General features: G+C 32.5%; 1 protein-coding gene and 1 pseudogene across 2 annotated transcripts in view; one reads left to right on the top strand and one right to left on the bottom strand.

Annotated features, from left to right (window-relative positions):
- The window catches only part of LOC139488104 (uncharacterized), a 185,271-nt gene extending 181,651 nt beyond the window's left edge, over nucleotides 1–3,620 (top strand). For both annotated transcript variants that reach the window (XM_071273494.1, XM_071273493.1), the window contains exon 12: nucleotides 299–3,620. The gene's annotated coding sequence lies outside the window, so the exon portion shown is untranslated. The remainder of the gene's footprint in view (nucleotides 1–298) is intronic.
- A 4,671-nt stretch (nucleotides 3,621–8,291) lies between these two features.
- Nucleotides 8,292–14,336, bottom strand: LOC139488109 (epididymal secretory glutathione peroxidase-like; annotated as a pseudogene).
- Nucleotides 14,337–19,196: the final 4,860 nt, after the last annotated feature.

The raw sequence follows: 19,196 nt of genomic DNA on the forward strand, positions 1-19,196 counted from the left end.
AAAAAAACTTTTTTTATAAAAAGAAAATGAAAAGATTAAAAGTTGTACAGTTTAGGTTATCAAAGATTAAATGGTTATAATCCTGCATGCAGTTGTAGTTCTGCCATTAAAGTATTCTGAAATTCGAGGTTATTCAATATATTCTCTAGATCATATCAGTAGTCACCTTGATGGGGATCTTTCCATGTCTTGATTTGGACAATGGTTGTTTTATTTCGTTGGACACTTAAATTCGTGGATTAAGTCATCCACGAAAACCACGAAAATTGGTACCCCACGAATAAAAGTACTTTCACAGTACCCTCTTTTAACAGTATGTGCTCACGGAGAATGTTAACACAAAATATATTAGTTTCCTCGTGTGGAAATTATTTTTCGACGAGAGCGATTGAGATTTTTGTCTTTGTAAATACATCATAGATTTTTTTCTTTCTGTATAGTACTCTCTACTCGGCGATAAAGCATGTATCTTTTCAATCAGCTATACTTAAAAATACTAAATTTGCGACTTCATTTTAAAATTGTTTCACAGTTAGTTAATCTCGTATGGTAAAGTATCAAATTGCATTAAAGGTATCAACTCATTATAATTTTCGTTCAAAAAGTCACGAATCTGCAATATATTCCGTATATCTATTGTTGAGTACCGTATGTTTCACATCAGATAATTTTTTTTTTATTGATCGATACATTCAATTGCATAATATTTCAGTTAACTAAAATTTCGCAATATGTATCATATGGGCGAAATCATACCAAATTGATCCACACTCTTAAATTTGATAAATGACATATTTAAACGTATTTTCAAAATAACAACAGTCTGACAGAAAAAAATTAACAACGCACAAAATTCGAAAAAGATATCAAATTCTAGTTAACCATCGACATGATTTTCGGAGATTGTACATAGGCATATGACAGACCCCTATATCAATAGATAAATATAAACAGATAAGTATATAGATATCACGTGTAATAGTGCAATGACGATATCGGTATACCAAAACATATGACCTTATCTCTATTTACAATATATATATATGGGTTTTTTTAACTTCTTTTATTAAAGCGTCACTGGCGAGACAAACAAAGACGAAACCCGGGTCTGGCGAACACATTTTTTTTTAAATCCTGATATCTATATAATGAGTATATATACTCGATTTCATAACATATAGAAGAAACAAAAATAGAAAACATGATGACACTTGTGAATGTACAACATCGATAAACCTATAGAAGTAAGATATTTTAGCAGGACGCTACATTCAATGAAGTATGACAAAATTTAACCTAACTGTCTCTTATAACGAATAATTCAGTACAGTTGCGACCTTTGCTGGATCAAACAATACTAGTATTACAATGTTTTACAAACGATAACAAAGTGTTCGAGAACATTATAGTGCAATAATTGCAATGTTGCAGTAGTAAACAATTTCATTATTACAACAGCTATGATGTTTTATATCCAGATTTTGATACATTATATAAATAATTTAAAATCAATAGATGCACATAATAATGAGGTGCAATGAACTATTTTTATGTTATATTTAAGATGAAACCTTTATTAGTATTTGTATAAATATTATTACTACTCAAGCACTAATAGTATGGATGTCAAATAAGTTCGAATCGAAAATTTATTGAATTTCTTGAATAACCAGTATTTACATTAACATTAATTGTAGAATAACATTTTCATTCTTTAACATTTCTGAAATTTTGTAGTAACAATGTATTTACCCCCATCCCCTTATGCGGATTAATAATTAGGTTAGTGATCATTAGATTTTGTGTTGTGTTTTTGTCGTTTTTCTCTCTCTAACCTGTTTTGTTTTTACTTTTTTTATTATTTTTCTGTATCTTCTGTCTTTTTCTGAACATGATTGCATCAATCATTGAATAATTGATTGCTGCTTGATTAACGTCCATTTAAATTCTTGAAAAGAGGTACTAAGCTTTTTTGATAATATATAACTACTTGTGTTTTTGAAGCATAATAACTATACTAGCATGATACTTGTAACTATTTTGAGTTAATGACTTAAATTGTTATCTCCATAACGTCTATCGGCAAATGATTCGCGCATTTTCTGGGAAAAATACTCATAAAAATTCCATACCAGAATTGTGAATTAGTATTCCTCGTAGTATGACTACAATGTTGATGTGGATACAATCGTTAAAGCTTTTAAGATGTAGTATTTATTCACAACTGAAATGAAATTATTTCAGACCAAACACAAGCACAGCACTACCATTTAAAGAAAGGTTAATGCCAATAGACAACTTTCGAGTTCGATGCATTTCCGTCAAAAACTCTGGTTTTAGTGAACGTCATTTGTGCGTTTAGGGGCGTCGTCACTTCCATTCCAATGTTGATCGAGTGGTTGGAAAACTATAATTCTGAATTGTACGAATTATTCGGCAAATTGAATTCTCAAAAATAACAATCAGCACTGGTGTCATTAGGGAATTGTCATTAAGTACCTACAGAACAACCATTATTTCTAGTTTATTCTGCACAATGACGATCACTAAGACGCTTGATGAATGTTAATAGTGCAGGGATACAGGCGACCCCCTCTATCTGGTAAATTACGTCATAAAGGCGCGCATAATTGAAGAGTTTTTTCCGGTGACGGATGAACTCGAAAGTGGTCTATTATATTTATAGAATTAAAATACTTTTATCCTCTTATATGTGTTTTCTGATTTTTTTCTTCATTTTTTGGGGCTGATATGACTTTTATGTCACTTCCTCCAACATGCATGTACATATATATATCCTCACATCATTTTCTGTTTTGTTAAAATTATCTTTATACTTTGTCGTAGATTTTAACTATCATTATTATGCGATTGATGATCCAGAAGATAAATCCATGTACAGTCATTTTATACGGCAAATTCAATAAGTGTTGTTTTGGTTTGTGCTAGAACACTTTTTGATTTGCAACCTGATTTTTGTGTAGATTTCATATTATCACCATAATGAAACCATTATTTAGTTGAAACTTGTAATATACTCACGTACACAGACTTGCTCCTTTTTCAATCCCTCTAATCTCTTGATTTTTATTGATATCCACAATACAATAATTTTATAAATGTAGAACTTGTTATGTTTATTTTACATAAATTTCTGTATAAAAGTGAAGTATGACTTCTAATTAGATAAACCCGAAACAAATATTATTCGGAAATTTTGAAAAAATTAAACTAGTTGAATCTTTTTTTCAAGTTTGTAGCTTTATCGTAATCATTAAATCAAAGGCTGATGCCATTACACAAATCAAATCATGACAAATTCTTCAAACTAATTATTGTATATTACAATTGTCTATGGTTTATCCGTCCATAAAATAATCATACAGGTATGCTTATGTAGAAATTGTTGATAACGGATGTGATAGTTTTTTGTGATACAATTCAAAATATTCCAATGATTACTGTTTGTCATAGCTCTTACGTGTGAATTTTGTTATTTTGTACAGGTACAGTTATTTGTATTGAATATAACATTATTGTATAGCACTTCATTTTTTATAATTTTACAGTAATCTTTTATTGGTTGTCTAGATAATCAAATACAAATCATCAAAACATAGTATTATTGTTTATTTTAAATCACCGTCATTTTTTCAAACTCATTTGATATTTAAAACCAATGCATGCAGTTTATATTCCATTAAAAAAAAGAATTCACAGTTTCGTGGAAATGTCAACATTCGTGTCTATTTTAATTTTACTATTGTTTCTAAATTAGATAATATCAGGGATTAATCCCTGTCCGAATGAATTTGGAGGTAAACAAACGACTATGAAATTTAAAAAAAGGTAGTGGCTCTAAAAGGCCTATGTCGCTCATTTAGTATGTATATTGAACAATGGACACTCTCCAACATTGTGGACTAGAATAGAATATTATGTCAAACAGTCAACACCTTATTTTGTTGATCTTGCATTAATGATATTTTCTTTCTGTTTTCATTTTCCGAAGCACAAAAAGGGTAACAAAAATGTCATTTAAGAGCAATGACTATAAAAAGTATACTTACAATTTCTGTTAAAGCTTCACTAATTTGTAGATATTGTCTTGCTGATCAGTTTTGAGATTAGAGGTGTTTATCTATATTTTATAGTTTTTAAGATAATAGGCAAAACATGAAATACTGGTAAAAATCGTCATTTAAAAGAGCAATTATAAAAACTCACATTAGTAGTGAACTAATGATTTCAGCAAATTAGCACATCTGTAGATATTGTCTTGCTGACCAATTTTTGGTAATTTTTTTTAAGTCTATCTGTAATAGTTTTTTCAGATAATAGACAAAAAACGCAACAAAAATGTTAACAATCGTCATTTAAGGGCAATCACTCCAATAAAAAGTCGATTCGCTGTTTCAAAAATGAAGAAGAGGGGCGAAAGATACCAGTGGAACAGTCAAACTCATAGATCGAAAATAAACTGACACCGCCATGGCTAAAAAAAAATGAAAAAAATAATAGTACACAAGACACAACAAGGAAAACTAAAGACTAAGCTATACGATAGATAAGTTTTGCTTATTTAAGTTTCTATCTATAACTATAGTTTCCCAATAAATATAAAAAAATCCGAAATTGGTAAAAATCGTCAGTCAAGGATAAGCACTTTTTTTTTAAATAAGGGGTCGTAAGATCATTTCAACATATAATATTGACATATTTGTATATTTTTTCTTGCTGGTAATATTAAATTTTTGGAGTTTCTATTCAATGTATTATATTCTTTATTAGATATTAGGCAAAATACACAAAACATTCAATTTGTTAAAACTTTTTGTAGATCTTGTATTGCTGTTCATTTTTACTGATTAAAGTTTCATCAAGATTTTCAAGGTAATATGCAAAAATGAATAAAATGTCTTTGAATGAGGTGTAAATTACAAAACATTAGTAGACAAGGTGTTGTTTGTGTTTAAATGTATGACAGAATTTATGAAAGTTTCGATTAAGACTAACCTTAAAAACCAATAAAGAAAGTATATATACTTTGAACTATACCTATAAAGTTATGCTCAGGTACAGTAAATATGCCCCACAAAATACAACTTGGACAACAAGGCATAATGAATGTAAATTGAATGCATTTTCTAGCTCACTATGCGGCATGGGTTTTGCTCTTTGTTGAATAAACCGTTTTGGACTATGAGCTAATACAAGACGCTTACTTTCGAATTCATTTTATTTACGCCTTATCTAACTTTATGTAGCGTTTTGTGAGCCAAGGTTTCATGTTGAAGCCTTACTTTTACTTATAATTGTTTACCTTATACATATTGTGACTTGGGTGGAGAGTTGTCTCATTAGCACTTATATCACGTCTTCTTATTTCTATATAAAATGCATTTTATTATATTTTGTAACTTTAAATAACATTAAAAAAAGTTTGAACAACGTTCTGTGTTTTGCAACGATTTGAAACGGTCTGAATTTGTATTCTTACCTTCTTTATATTTGCTAGATGAAATTAATTAAAATAGCATGAATTAAGTACTTAAATAAGAAATCAGTAATTTCATTACGGACTTTTCTTTTTAAATTTTCCTCGGAGTTCAGTATTTTTGTGATTTTACTTTTTTCATGTTCACAAAAAATCCATCGTGAATGCGAAAAGACAAGTTCAAATATGAAATCCTATATCTTCTTTTCGAGAAGTTTCTCTTTAAATCGAAGAATTGAAATCATTCAATAAAAGTGTTATGAACTGGTTGTTTATTTTATTGGCCCTGTTACTATTTTCGATCAGCGGTATTGGTCCATAACTCTTCGATTATCGGGGCCTATACTGCTAACCTCTAATCTATAATATGGCCAATACAGAAAAACCAAGTTGATAAAACTATATTTACTTGGGGCAAATATCTTACAACAGATCTGTAAAATCCAGAAAAAGAAAAATAACTTATCGGAATACCACAAACATTATAACAAAAAGTATCTCATTCAAAATACTGGAAATACATACTGCATTTGTTAAGAAAAAAAAAGAAAGAAATAACGGTAACCACAATAAAACGCAAAAAAAGATAATCGTAACGACAACTGCTACTATCCCTCTATAGATTGGCCATATTATAGATTCGAATTTCTTTTGGTTCTTTTAATTATTTCTTTGGAAAAAAAACGTGTATTCGGTTACATTTGTCTTTGGTTGTTTGGCAGTTTGAATACTTCGAACTTTTGAATCATTTTTGGACAAATCAATATATCTGATGTTGGTCTCCAAATCGAAACATTAAACAGGTCTTAGAATAATTGCAACTCTGTATTGACATGCATATCAATTATATGGTCATTTTTATAAATTTCCTGTTACAAAACTTGGAATTTTTCCAAAAACTAAGGATTTACTTATCCCAGGAATAGAATTACCTTAGCCGTATTTGGCACAACTTTTTGGAATTTTGAGTCCTCAATGCTCTTCATCTTTTTATTTTTTTGGCTTTATATTGGCCCTGTTAACGTGACTCTGTACTTTAAAAGATCCCGTCAATATGATATTGTTCTATTATATGTCATTATGATATATTTCTATTATGAATTAGAAAATACGTTGAACAATCAAACGTCAAAATTATTCAATCGCGTAGTGTAATGAACTATTTGTGGATTCTTATAAATTCTATTATATTATAACTTTTGGACTATTTTAAATCTCGGTCTATTTCTGAAATTAATTCTTACATACTTTGATTGTTTAACCATGTATGCTATCATTGCCGATGTGAAATTTTTTAATTGTTTGTATATTATTATACATTGAACGACAAATTTATGTGACGTATACAATTTTCTGACGTCTGACACGCGAATCAAGGAATGTGTTTGTAGATAGTTGTTGGTTTTTTTTTTTGTGTTCTGTTAAATTGTTCCTTTTAAAATTGTTACACGATGACGACTGCTGTACCCATATTTTGACTATTTTATTTATTATGTCTGTTTAGTTCACGGATCATTGTAAATATAACGGAATTTGATGAGACTGTCATCAAAGTGAGAGGTTTAGCGCTTTAAAACCAGGTTTAATCCACCATTTTCTACATTTGAAAATGCCTGTACCAAGTCAGGAATATGACAGAACTTGTCCATTCGTTTTTTATGTGTTTTGTCATTTGATCTTGTCATGTGATTATGGAATTTCCGATTGGATTCTCCTCTGAGTTCAGTTTTTTTGTGATTTTACTTTTTATAACTTTTTTAATCTGAGCGTCACTGATGAGTCTTACGTAGACGAAACGCGCGTCTGGCGTATTAAATTATAATCCTGGTACCTTTGATAACTGTGTACACTCTTTTTTTCCATAAGAATGAAAATCGTTAGGGCCGTATTGACGATACAGTTCGACATTTACCTTCAAAAATATATCCATCGCTGAGACACAAACAGATAAACAGACTGATCTTCAGTACTGACTTGGTAAATCAATTGATACTAAATTAATCATTGCACTAACATTAAAGACAGTGTATGTACACATGTACTTTATAGACTGTACAGTTAATTCTGCATCAAATATTGACTTACATATAGAAATTGGTAATGACGTTCAGTTGATAACAAATTGTTAGGACTATAAATCAGAAGATTTTAAATGCCCAACTATACGCCTTCTTTTTCTATGTACTATCTATAAATGTTAAGCTATAAAAGATGGATGATTGATTGATTTATTTTAGGTGTTTTGTCACTTTCTGTAGTACCATTTGCTATTTCTAGGTGGCCAGGGTTGCGTAACTGTTACGATATTGAACGCAACCCAGTTATTATTTATGGAGCAAGTTGTAGTGCTAGTAAAGAAGCGCCGACCTCAAGCAGGTAAAATGACTATACTAGTTAAATAAAATTGGAGTCCAACGCACCTGCAAACTGCGGTACTCTAACTCACATCGTGTTGACAAGCTAGTGATACAGTTGTTTAACTGCTTGTAATTAGACCACTCAGGACACGTCTTAAATAAAACCTTGCCACTGCTCATGCGTATGAAACTTTGTTGTCGAATGAAGCATGCGTGACAAAAAATGTCTAAAAATCTCTGCGCCTTTTGAATATTGAGTCCATAGACCTATTGAACTTAATTTATTTGGCAACTTAAACATTTTTTTATTCGATCATCACTGTTGATTCGTTTGTAGACGAAACGCGCGTGTCTGGCGTACAAATTTGAAGCCTGGTATCGATGATGAGTGTATTTGCAGGCGAGAGCGTCTTTTGTATCGAATAAAGAAAACAAGATTTTCAAAGTAAACCAAAATTCCTTTTATTAGTTAGTATTATGTACCGTTTATGGTTTCATTTTTAAGAAATTGGCAATGCACAAACCATATTCTTCCAACAAAACATCAAAATTTGCTCTCCACCTAGGGTCTGGAACAAATTTGTCAAAATTAAACGATAACTTAATATAACTTAAAACAAAACAAAATTCGTTTAGCTAAGAGTGGTTGTATATTTGGATTCAATACCATTCAGGAAGTTATTCCTCAGAGTAGTTACAAGCTGGGTCCGCGGAACATCTAAATTGCTTTTTCCAACGAATTCTAATATACCCTGAATATCAGCCGGTTCAACTTTTGGTAGACATCTTAGAAGAGGTCGACCTTGTCGATCAAAAATAAATTTCTCGAAGTTCCATGATATATCCCTTGGATAAATAGGATCCCAAAAGCTCTCCTTTGGATGGAAAATGGCTGCCTCTGGTAGTGGACATGATTCCTGGTAATGTAAATATAGCAATATAGTTGATAATTGTAGAATTTTTGATTCTTTGGAATGGGAATTTATGTTAAGTGTTCTAAAACATTTTGGTTTTAATGAATCATTCATATCATGGGTGGAAACATTATATAAGGGAATACAGACGTGTGTAATAAATAATGGATGGTTATCCGAAATTTTTGAAAACTCTAGAGGAATCCGTCAAGGGTGTCCTTTATCGGCTTTACTTTTTGTTTTATCGGTCGAAATTATGGCCGAGCGATTGAGGCAAACCTCAGACATTAAAGGTTTTCGTATTACTATAGATAATAAAACACATAGCATCAAAATATCACAATTAGCTGATGATTCAACACTGTTTTGTAGTTCAAAATCAGATATATCTTTTAAAAGCTATGAATATAATTGAAACATTTGGTTCTTTCGCAGGGTTGAAGCTAAACCGTAATAAAACAGAAGGAATCTGGATTGGGGCGCTTAAAAACACGTAGATAAGATTGAGGGCATACGCTGGACAGACAAACCCGTCAAAGCTTTAGGCATTTATTTTGGTCACGATGAACTTCAATGTGAAAAGTTAAATTGGGAACCTAAAATAGATAACATGAAATCATTAATTAAAACATGGGAAAAAAGAAAATTAACAATGGTTGGGAAAATATTGATGATACAATCTTTAATATTACCAAAATTTACATTTTTGGCTACTTCGTGCAAAGTTCCAGATATTTACTTGAAAGAAATTGAAAGCTGCTGTTTCAAATATATTTGGGAAGGAAAAAATGACAAAGTAAAAAGAAACACACTGATTGGTGAATACCAAAAAGGGGGGTTAAGAATGATTGATTTTGACAGTTATTTTACAGCACTGTAAGCCTCATGGGTCTCCAAATTAACAACAACCAATCTGACGAATTGGAAGATTATTCCTACCAAATATTTTAACAATCTTGGTAAAAATTCTTGTCTTTAACATGAATTTAGATAATATTAAATCAATAGATAGACTTGGAAAAATACCCGATTTTTATTTACATGTAATTTATAGTTGGGTTTAAACAGGAGGAGGTTTAGCAACATTTTCTAATTACTTTTCTAGTATTAGAAAACAGATTATTTGGGGAAATAAATATATTTAATATCGCAACAATTGCTTGTTTTTCCCGAACTTGGTTAAAAGTGGATTGGTGTATATTAACGACATATTGGATCGTGAAGGAAATTTATCCGAAAGTTTTATTTTAAAAAAATTAATTAATAAATCAAACTGGATTGCAGAGTTTAAGATGTAAAAATCCTGCATCCCAAAAGAATGGATGCAAGTTTTTAAAAAAAGAAAACTCCGTTAAGAGTATAATCAATATATGTAAGGTTAAATTAAGATGGCAAAATAAACAAATTGAAACAGAGAAACGATAAACACTTATGAACCACATAAACAAACGACAGCCACTGAACATCGGATTCCTGACTTAGGACAGGAGCAAACAATTGCAGCGGGATTAAACGTTTAATGATACCAAACCTTCTCCCTTTTCTGAAACAGTAGTATATCATCACAACATAGAAAGACACACTATAAAATATCAATTGGTATGACTTTTATCGCTGGAAATAAAAATGTCGACAAAATATTAATAATTACCTTTAATTTTTTATAAAATAAGGTTTCGTTTACTCCATTGACGTCTATTTTCTTCATGAGTTTGAACTTTGGAATGTATCCACTTCCTGGTCTGACGTATTGTAAACCATTGTATAGTTCAGTAGCATTGTCTGCTGGTTCCTGGTGGGCAAACTGGTTACATGGGATACCAATCACTGACAAATTGTAGCTGGTATCCATCATAGTAACATTTTTAATAAGTGCATTTAATTGTATATATTGGTATGTAAAAGCTACAAAAAAACAAATAACATGTTAAATTTCACGTTGTTCTTAATCACTACGATTTATAATAAAATTGGAAATTGCAATGAGATGTTTTAATATTTGTCACTTTCCCTTTTCAGTTTGATAATTATTTATCATTAAATTTTAATTGACTATAATTGGAAAATTGTTGAGGACGCATAGATACATAAGATTCTCTATAGATGAAATGTATTTGTTGCCTAATACCGCAGTCCCACTAGGCCACGATCGCACTACGATCTGTGAAAAAAATGCAAATTTTGATGATCGTAGTGCGATCGTGTAGATCGCAGTAAGGTCGTAATACGGTCGTGGTGAGGTCTTCAAGATCGTGATGAGCGTTGCCAACTTTGAACATGTTCAAAACAATCGTGGTGCGGTCGTGGCGAAATCAGGTCGTAGTAGAAGCGTAGTAAGAGCGCAGTAAGGTCGTGGTAAGATCGCGATGGTCGCTGTACCATCGTAGCGAGAGCGTAGCGAAAGCGTGTTTCTATACGTAGAGACTCCGCTCCGATCTCACAGCGACGTTACTACGACCTCACTACGACCATCACGTTCTCACTGCGACCCATCTACGCTTCCACTACGACTATACCACGTTTACACCACGCTGTTCAAGACCATAGTACGATTCTAGGACGTCCTCAGCACGCTCTTCTTTCGACCTGACTATACGTTCATACTACGACCATCATGCTCATTGTCATTTTCTCATGAAATATATAAAAGCTCTCCATGTTTTGTTTGTCTGTATGTAATTTAGACCTCTTTTCCTTTTTCTCAAACGGCTCAACCATGCTTGACACATCTGTGTCATCCCTGCTATCGTTCACTAAAACATCGTCATTTGAGCTTGATGGACCAGCAGTAGGTTGTGATTCAGGTTGCATTTTTCGGTCCGACATCGCTGCTAGATCAGGATTCATTACTATTAGAGCTCCCTCTGTCTCCACATATATTCCTACCACCACACCCACGTGTTCTGGTAGATTTTGGTGGCATGACTGTGTTGTTTCCGAGAAATCTACGTATTAATCAGAAATATAAGGAATGGAACAGTATTTATATGGAACACGATGTTGACGTTATTGCTGAGAACGTAGTAAGATCGCGGTATGAACGTGCTATAATCGCAGTAGAAGCGTGGTAAGATCGTGTTGCAAACGGATGACTCGTGGTACCGTCGTAGTGAGAACGTGATGAGCGTAGAAAGATCTTGATAAGCGTAGTGAGGTCGCAGAATAAGCGCGGTGAGAACGTGGTATAATCGTAGCGGGATCTTTGTAGAAGGTTATGAGGACGAACTTAGCATGTGTGACGAAGTCATTAATGAATAAATATATTTTATTATGTAATTACAAAGTCAAGAATGTTTCTAAAGTTCAATTGTTCGAATGTTCACAAACTGTCTTTAAAGTTGAATTGTTCGAATGTTCAATATCTCACACGGGCACGTGATCGTATAGTGATATAACTGTTCGTTCCTGTTAGAGTATTTCGGATATTAAGCGCATGAGTTCCAGCCTACCCACGAGGGGGGAGACCTTGGCGGAATCTCCGGTACCAATCTGTCCTAATCTAATTCTCGTCTAATCGAATTCTGTCCTTGAAGTCCATTGAGAGATCTTATATAGTCCAGTGGTCCTTGCAAACGGTCCATAGCTGTAGGCCGGTTACGTAGTCGTCTGGTTATTGAGTAATCACTAGTCTGTGGTTAATTGTCAAACTATGAAATTAACCCCTGACGGATACATGTTATTTCACAGTAGACATGGTCATTTATTGGCTTCAACCGTGACCTTACCACGATCTGAGTTTATTTTAGATCGCGGTGAGCTTGGTGCGATCGTGGTCTAGTGGGACTGGGTGGGGCTTTAGAGATAAAAGGTAAATTATTTTTGTATGATAGAAGGGAAATGTATATGTTTCAGGTAGTGTTTAAATAAGATGTAATCAAGACAAGTTTACGATCGGGGGAAATGCTTAGTAGAAATGGCTATGAGCTAGCTTTCAATAACTGCTTTTTCATCGGTACATTTTGTTGTTGATTATTTCATTGTATTCATTTATTCGTGGATTTTATGCACATAGTGAAGATTGACGATTCAAACCTTTTGCTACTGGATTTTAGTTTATGCTCCTGTTGTGCTGCTTAACCATCTTCCTGTGTAAGAGGAGGGTCGAACGCTTTTACTCATGGTTGACTACGCAATGTTATTCATGTGTTTGTATGTCCCAATTCAGAAGCATATTAATCAGAAAATGCCTGTACCATGTCAGGAAAATGACGATTTGTTTCCTTTCGTTCCGTTGGTTGATAAATCGAATTCGGTATTTGTGTAAACACTTTTTGTCAGTGAGTTTTCGACCAAATGTTGAATTTCTCCTTTAAAATTGTTTTTCATTTTGTTAGTTCATAAATGCGTCAAACACGTACACAAGCAACCCAAAGCATATAATGTACTTTAACATCCGACTTGTGATTTACCTCGAATCATTTTCATAACAGCGAGGACAAGACCATTAACTCAATATAATACATAAGTACGTTGTGGCCACGAATTAGTAAATCGTAGCCACGGATAAGTAAGTAGTGACCACGCATAAGTAAGTCGTGGCTACGACTAAAATTTTCATGTCTAAGAATTAATAGTGGGCCGGCTACGAATAATTAATTCGAGGCCACAGATAAGTACAAATGTAAGTCGTGGCAACGAATTAGTAAACTGTGGACACGAATAAATAGCTCGAGGCCAAGACTTGGTCATCCGTGGCCACGAATTAGTAAATCGTTGCCATGAATAAGTAACTCGTGGCCAGGAATAAGGAATTTGTGGTTACGAATTAGTAAATCGTGGCCACGATCGCGACTTATACAAAAACAAATCTAGAGCATAGAATATCCCAATACGCTGTCATAATATACAAACAAAACAGATCGTCAAAAAAAGGTCAATATTACACATATTACGCAATCCTGATGTTCGAATAACCCTGCTTTGATGAGTGTTTTAATCTTCAATTATCCCCCAAAAAAATTAGTATAGCACATTTATGACAAATTCATACCTAAGTAAAAGTAATATAAATCACATTTTAAGAATAATTAAGTTCCGGCTTCTTCTCATGTCCAATCGAACTGTTGATTATAACTTTACAAAAAAACACTTGTTTATTTAACATACCTAACAACATATGTAGTTTATTCCTATATATATATAATACACGATTTTTTTTTACAGAAATTTGATTATTTTTATACGAATATACTTAATATTACATTACATTACAGCAAAATGTATTGAAACTGATTTGTCTCCGGAATTTAAGTGCTCACATACACTAAGACAACTCTGTCAATGAGGATTTTTATGATGATACATACCTCAAAATGTAGCTACATTCAGTAGCAGAGTTACATTGCCATCCACTAACTGTCCTAAAGTCACATTTTTCCCATCCAGGTTTTGTAGTGATAGAGGGTATAGCGAATTATCTTTGTCACATATAGTGCAAAACTTAGAACACTGTATCCCTGATAACAAAATAGGTAGCACCAGGGCATACATGAATGCCATGTTACCGCACAATTTTCCAACGTGTGTGTGTTGGTCTTCGTAACGACAGTTTTATATCTATATCAAAACCTTCAAAGGCGTGTTGTGGGTTCAATTATATGCCTTATTTGTCTGGCTAATTGTATAACTTTGTGAAAATATTTTTTTATTTATCGTACATGGTGATGAATGAATAAATAAAAAAACAAACACCTTTTCTACCGTTTCTACCGTTCACATGTAAGAAAGGTATATCAACCTGTAAATGTAACCCAAATAACCCCTCTGAACTTTATGTCAACCTTTTGATTTATAATGTACAAATATCACAATTCAAATACAATTATTGCCTAGAGATAGAACATCTGTCTCATCAACAGACAAAAACTGAATGATACATTAATCTATAGTACATGTAGTACGTATGTATTGTCTTTTTTCACACTGTTTGTATTATGTATACAAAAACGTGTTACATCTATGGTTTGCTCATTGATGAACAAGATACATTTATTTTAGTAACTATAGATTTCATAATGACTCACACTTGTTCATCAAATTGAGTGTGTATCTTTTTTTGGGGGGTCAAATCAGATGAATGAACTTTATCGAATTGTTAAAACGAGAAATATGACAACTGTAAATTTGTGCATATATAGTATAGTATGCCAAGCTCGTTGATTAAAGTTAAACATAAGTTAACAAGAAACAATCCAAGATATTCAATAAAATCGAAATTCTCCTTATATATACATGTATCATCTGTTATGTCAAGCCCGAAAGCGAAATTGGGACAAGAATTCCAATCGGAAAGAAACTTATGCATTATAACCAAAACTCACCTATTAAAGTGGTTGGGGGCGGTAGATTCAAAAGGAATATTCAAACTTATAATTCGATCACAAACTGACATTAGTTATCAAAGGTACCAGGATTATAATTTAGTACGCCAGACGCGCGTTTCGTCTACATAAGACTCATCAGTGACGCTCATATCAAAATATGTATAAAGCCAAACATGTACGAACACAGTATACAAAACGCAACGTAAATAACTCAACAACACAAAGTCCAACGAAAGACCGTGAGTGATATCAGGTACTCCGGAAGAGAAGGCAGATCATGTCCCACGTGTGTCACCAACAGTGTTGTTCATTTAAGTACACAGTTGGTGATAAGTTCAAATTCGAGAACCATTATTTTTGTCGACCACAACATACAAGATCATGTAAACATGTAAACATACATGTAATGTCAACATTTCAATTAAAGTTTGGTGTGTATGAATAATTATAGACTATTTTCATTACCGACTTTTGACTCGGGAATTTATATCTTTTCGACAGGTTGCCTTTTGGTGGTAGGACATCCCGAGACTCTGCCAGACTGGTCCAAACTGACCGAGTACTAGAATACCGAGTACTAGAATATCCGACCTCAGAGTAAGTCATGATGATCTATCGATTAATCATATGGTCCCGGAGTTAATAGTTGGTAATATGAAAAAAGTTTATTTGTGACATTGCACCATTGGAACAAACCCCAATTCCAGATGAGTGTATATATGATGTTTTTTTGCGACCAGGTAATGCTGGTAAACTAACTTTTGATATCCTCGGAATAATTCGTTCTTTGGGAGGAGAACGGGTAGTTATCTCGGAATAAATTGATTTGTTTGGCAGAACAGTGGGTGGTTATCAGTTTACAGACTATCTGCTAATTAACATGATTTATCATATACTTAGCATTGATATGATAGCTTTTGCATATGTGTAATGAGCGGAAGTGCACAAGCCATATCTTCCCACCCGGGCTGATAACCCATATCAGGTGCATCTCGTGCACAAAACCCATATCAGTGCCTCTCGTGCAAGTTACTTCCGGTGTTTCCGGTATCGGTTGTTTACTTTTCCATTGTGACGTCAGATATTTTTTATGACGACGTCAAAATTTACGGGAACTTTTGTGGGTAGTTTAGTACTTGCTAAAAAATGCCAATGACAATGATGAATCATTTTATAGTACAACAAACATGGAGACTCCGAGTAGTAATGATCATAAAACTCTTCCAAAATTTCAATGTTTCAAAATGCCTCTATAGGAAATGTTACTATTATTATATAAGGAGGTAGTGCTGCTGTTGTTGAACAATTATAGTATATTTCATTCATAATTTAACTTCTTTATAAAGTTTTTGACTGTTTTAGTTATTGCATTTATTCATTTGCCTTACATAAAACTATTGTCGGAAGTATATGATAAAGCGATTAATACATGGTCTTTTCCATATCAGCCTGGGTATCATCCCTCGACCCATATCAGCACCTCGACTCCGTCTCGGGCTGATATGGGGGTCTCGGGATGATACCCAGGCTGATATGGAAAAGGCCATGTATTAATCTCTATAAATTACTTAAGATGGCGGCAAGTACTTTAATGATTGATTTTTCCATATCTTAATTTTAGATGGTTATTGACTCTAAGTATTGTTTTGAGTATAGAAATATGATCACCTGTTACAGATAACTATGACCATATATGGATTTTATAGCTATGCTATGACTCTGAGGTATGTATAAATACGTAGACATGTCTAGTCGTTGTTAGGGTGTTAAATTTTGTCTCCACATGAAAAGTCTTATTTTCAAGTCGAGATCTAAAAATTTTCCGTCGTTAATACCCACTTGTCAGAACATATACTTAATTTATTTATAAATTTTCATGTGCCATATTTGTTTTGTTTTGTTTTTGTTTTATTATTGTTCTGTACATAGATATTAAAGGCCTTTAGTTTTCTCGTTTGGTTAACATTTGTCATTTCGGGGCCTTTGATACTAGTAGATTGCTATGCGGTATTGGTTTTGCTCATAGTTGAACGCCGTGTGGTGGCCTATAGTTGGCCTATAGTTGCTTGATTCTTTTCCATGTCATTTGGTCTCTGGTGGAAAGTTGTTTCATATATAGGCATTCATACCAAATTGTCATATTTTTGTTTGTATATAGTACAAAAGTTTAACTAGTAAGATATGTTACGCTACTGCATCCTAAACATACATGTACAATATAGATGGAAGTATGCATGAACGTAATCCATGATGGTTAACTTTGTTGAAAAGGAGCAAAATACATACTTGAGGTAGATTCATGGTATACCGCCATCTTGGATTGTACAATCACAGTACAAAATCGGTCTAGTTATTTGACTAAATCTGCAAATTTGGAGACAGATTTGCAATTCAATGGTTAGACTGTTTTTCTATATAAGGAAAACTTAATAGTTAATTGTATTATACAAAACATTTTAACAAATATCATTTGTTTTGGTTTTAAAATTATTTTTTTTCCAAATAAGCCATTTAAGGGGAGATAACTCTTAAGTACAAAATTTATACTGGGCTAATAGGGAAATTTTTTATTTTTATTTGTAGCAAGAAAACAAGTTCGGTGACACCATGTTTTCTTTTTTATTTTCTTAAAACATATTACAAAAACTATCTTCTCACAATTTATTTCAAAATTCTATCTCATAGAATTTTTTTTATGCACACTAGTTGTAGTTAATGTGTTTTTTCATGAACAAACTAACCAAATGTTTACAATTTTTAACGACTCAAAGCTTGAAAAATAGCACGGTGACCCATACTTTTTATTAAATTTTTGAAAAAAGCATAGTAAAATCTTCATTTTTGCAAATTATAAGAAAATTCTGTCTCAAAAAATATATACTTATGATCTACCTTAAAAGTAAAATTATTCGAACAATTGATATAATCTGTCTAAATCAACTGCAGGGAAGTAAATGTACTTGCTATATGTGACAGTCCCTACCTAGTTTTCTTCTTTATTTCGATTTTGTCCCTTTATCAGTTTTACTACTATAACTAAGAGATTGTCATTATTGGCAATCAATATACTAGTAGTTTTCAGTAAACATATAAATTATTTAGAAAGAAATGAAAACAAAATAGTTGTATCAAGTCTTGTGTTGGAAGAACCCGAAGAAAAGTATTAAACATAAACGATGAGAAGATGAAGAATGAAACAGAAACAAACTTCGCGTAAATACTGTAGTTTTATGAATCTGTCTCTAATTAAAAATATTCTCGATAAACAACACTATAGAAAATAAAGCTGCAGATCTTTGTTAGTCGCGCGTAATTATAGATTTGAGGTCAGATAAGGTGAGTAACACATGTTAGTAATTTTTATTACTAAGTCTATTTATTTAATTAATTAAGACAAACATGACAAAGAAAATTGATAAACAATTATCAGCTAAATTGTAGATGCTGATGAGTAAATATAAATTAACTAGTTTTTTTATACACATTAGAGTGTTTCATACCTTTTCAACACGATTAAACTCATACAAGACAACAAAGAACACGTCAAATTCAAACTGAGGAAAAAGTCATTTCAAGAAAAGGGTTTAAAAGGACGTTGGATAACTGAATGCGATTGAGAAAACACAAGTAAGCCAGTCAATATACAGTCAGGATTCTACTTCGTCAAAATTATCTCCCCATTACACCAGTTCATTTTCACAATCGTAGAAATGGAAGCCATTGTAGGGATGACGCGCTGCCAATTTTGTTCTTGGAAACCGATAAATTTATCCACATTGCACCATTACGATCCTGATATGCCAGTTATATTTTAAAAGACAAATGTATCAACTAGCAAATGAGCATCAGTTAATGATCTTGTCTGCATTGATTCAACTTATTAAAACTATTGTCTGATCGGTTGTCAGGTGGAATTTTCGAAAATTCATAAACATTTAAAAAAAAATTAATTTAATATTTCGTGGAAGGGCAGACTAGATTTTTTTAGTGGTTGAAGACTATAAACCCTAGTTATCACAAACAAAAAATTATAATTTTTCGAAGATATGCATTTTCATCATCCAACTTGAAAGACTGTCGTCAAGTACTTTTAGTAAAAAAAAAT

Source organism: Mytilus edulis, chromosome 9 (assembly GCF_963676685.1).
Source record: "Mytilus edulis chromosome 9, xbMytEdul2.2, whole genome shotgun sequence".
NCBI classification, from domain to species: Eukaryota; Metazoa; Mollusca; class Bivalvia; order Mytilida; family Mytilidae; genus Mytilus; species Mytilus edulis.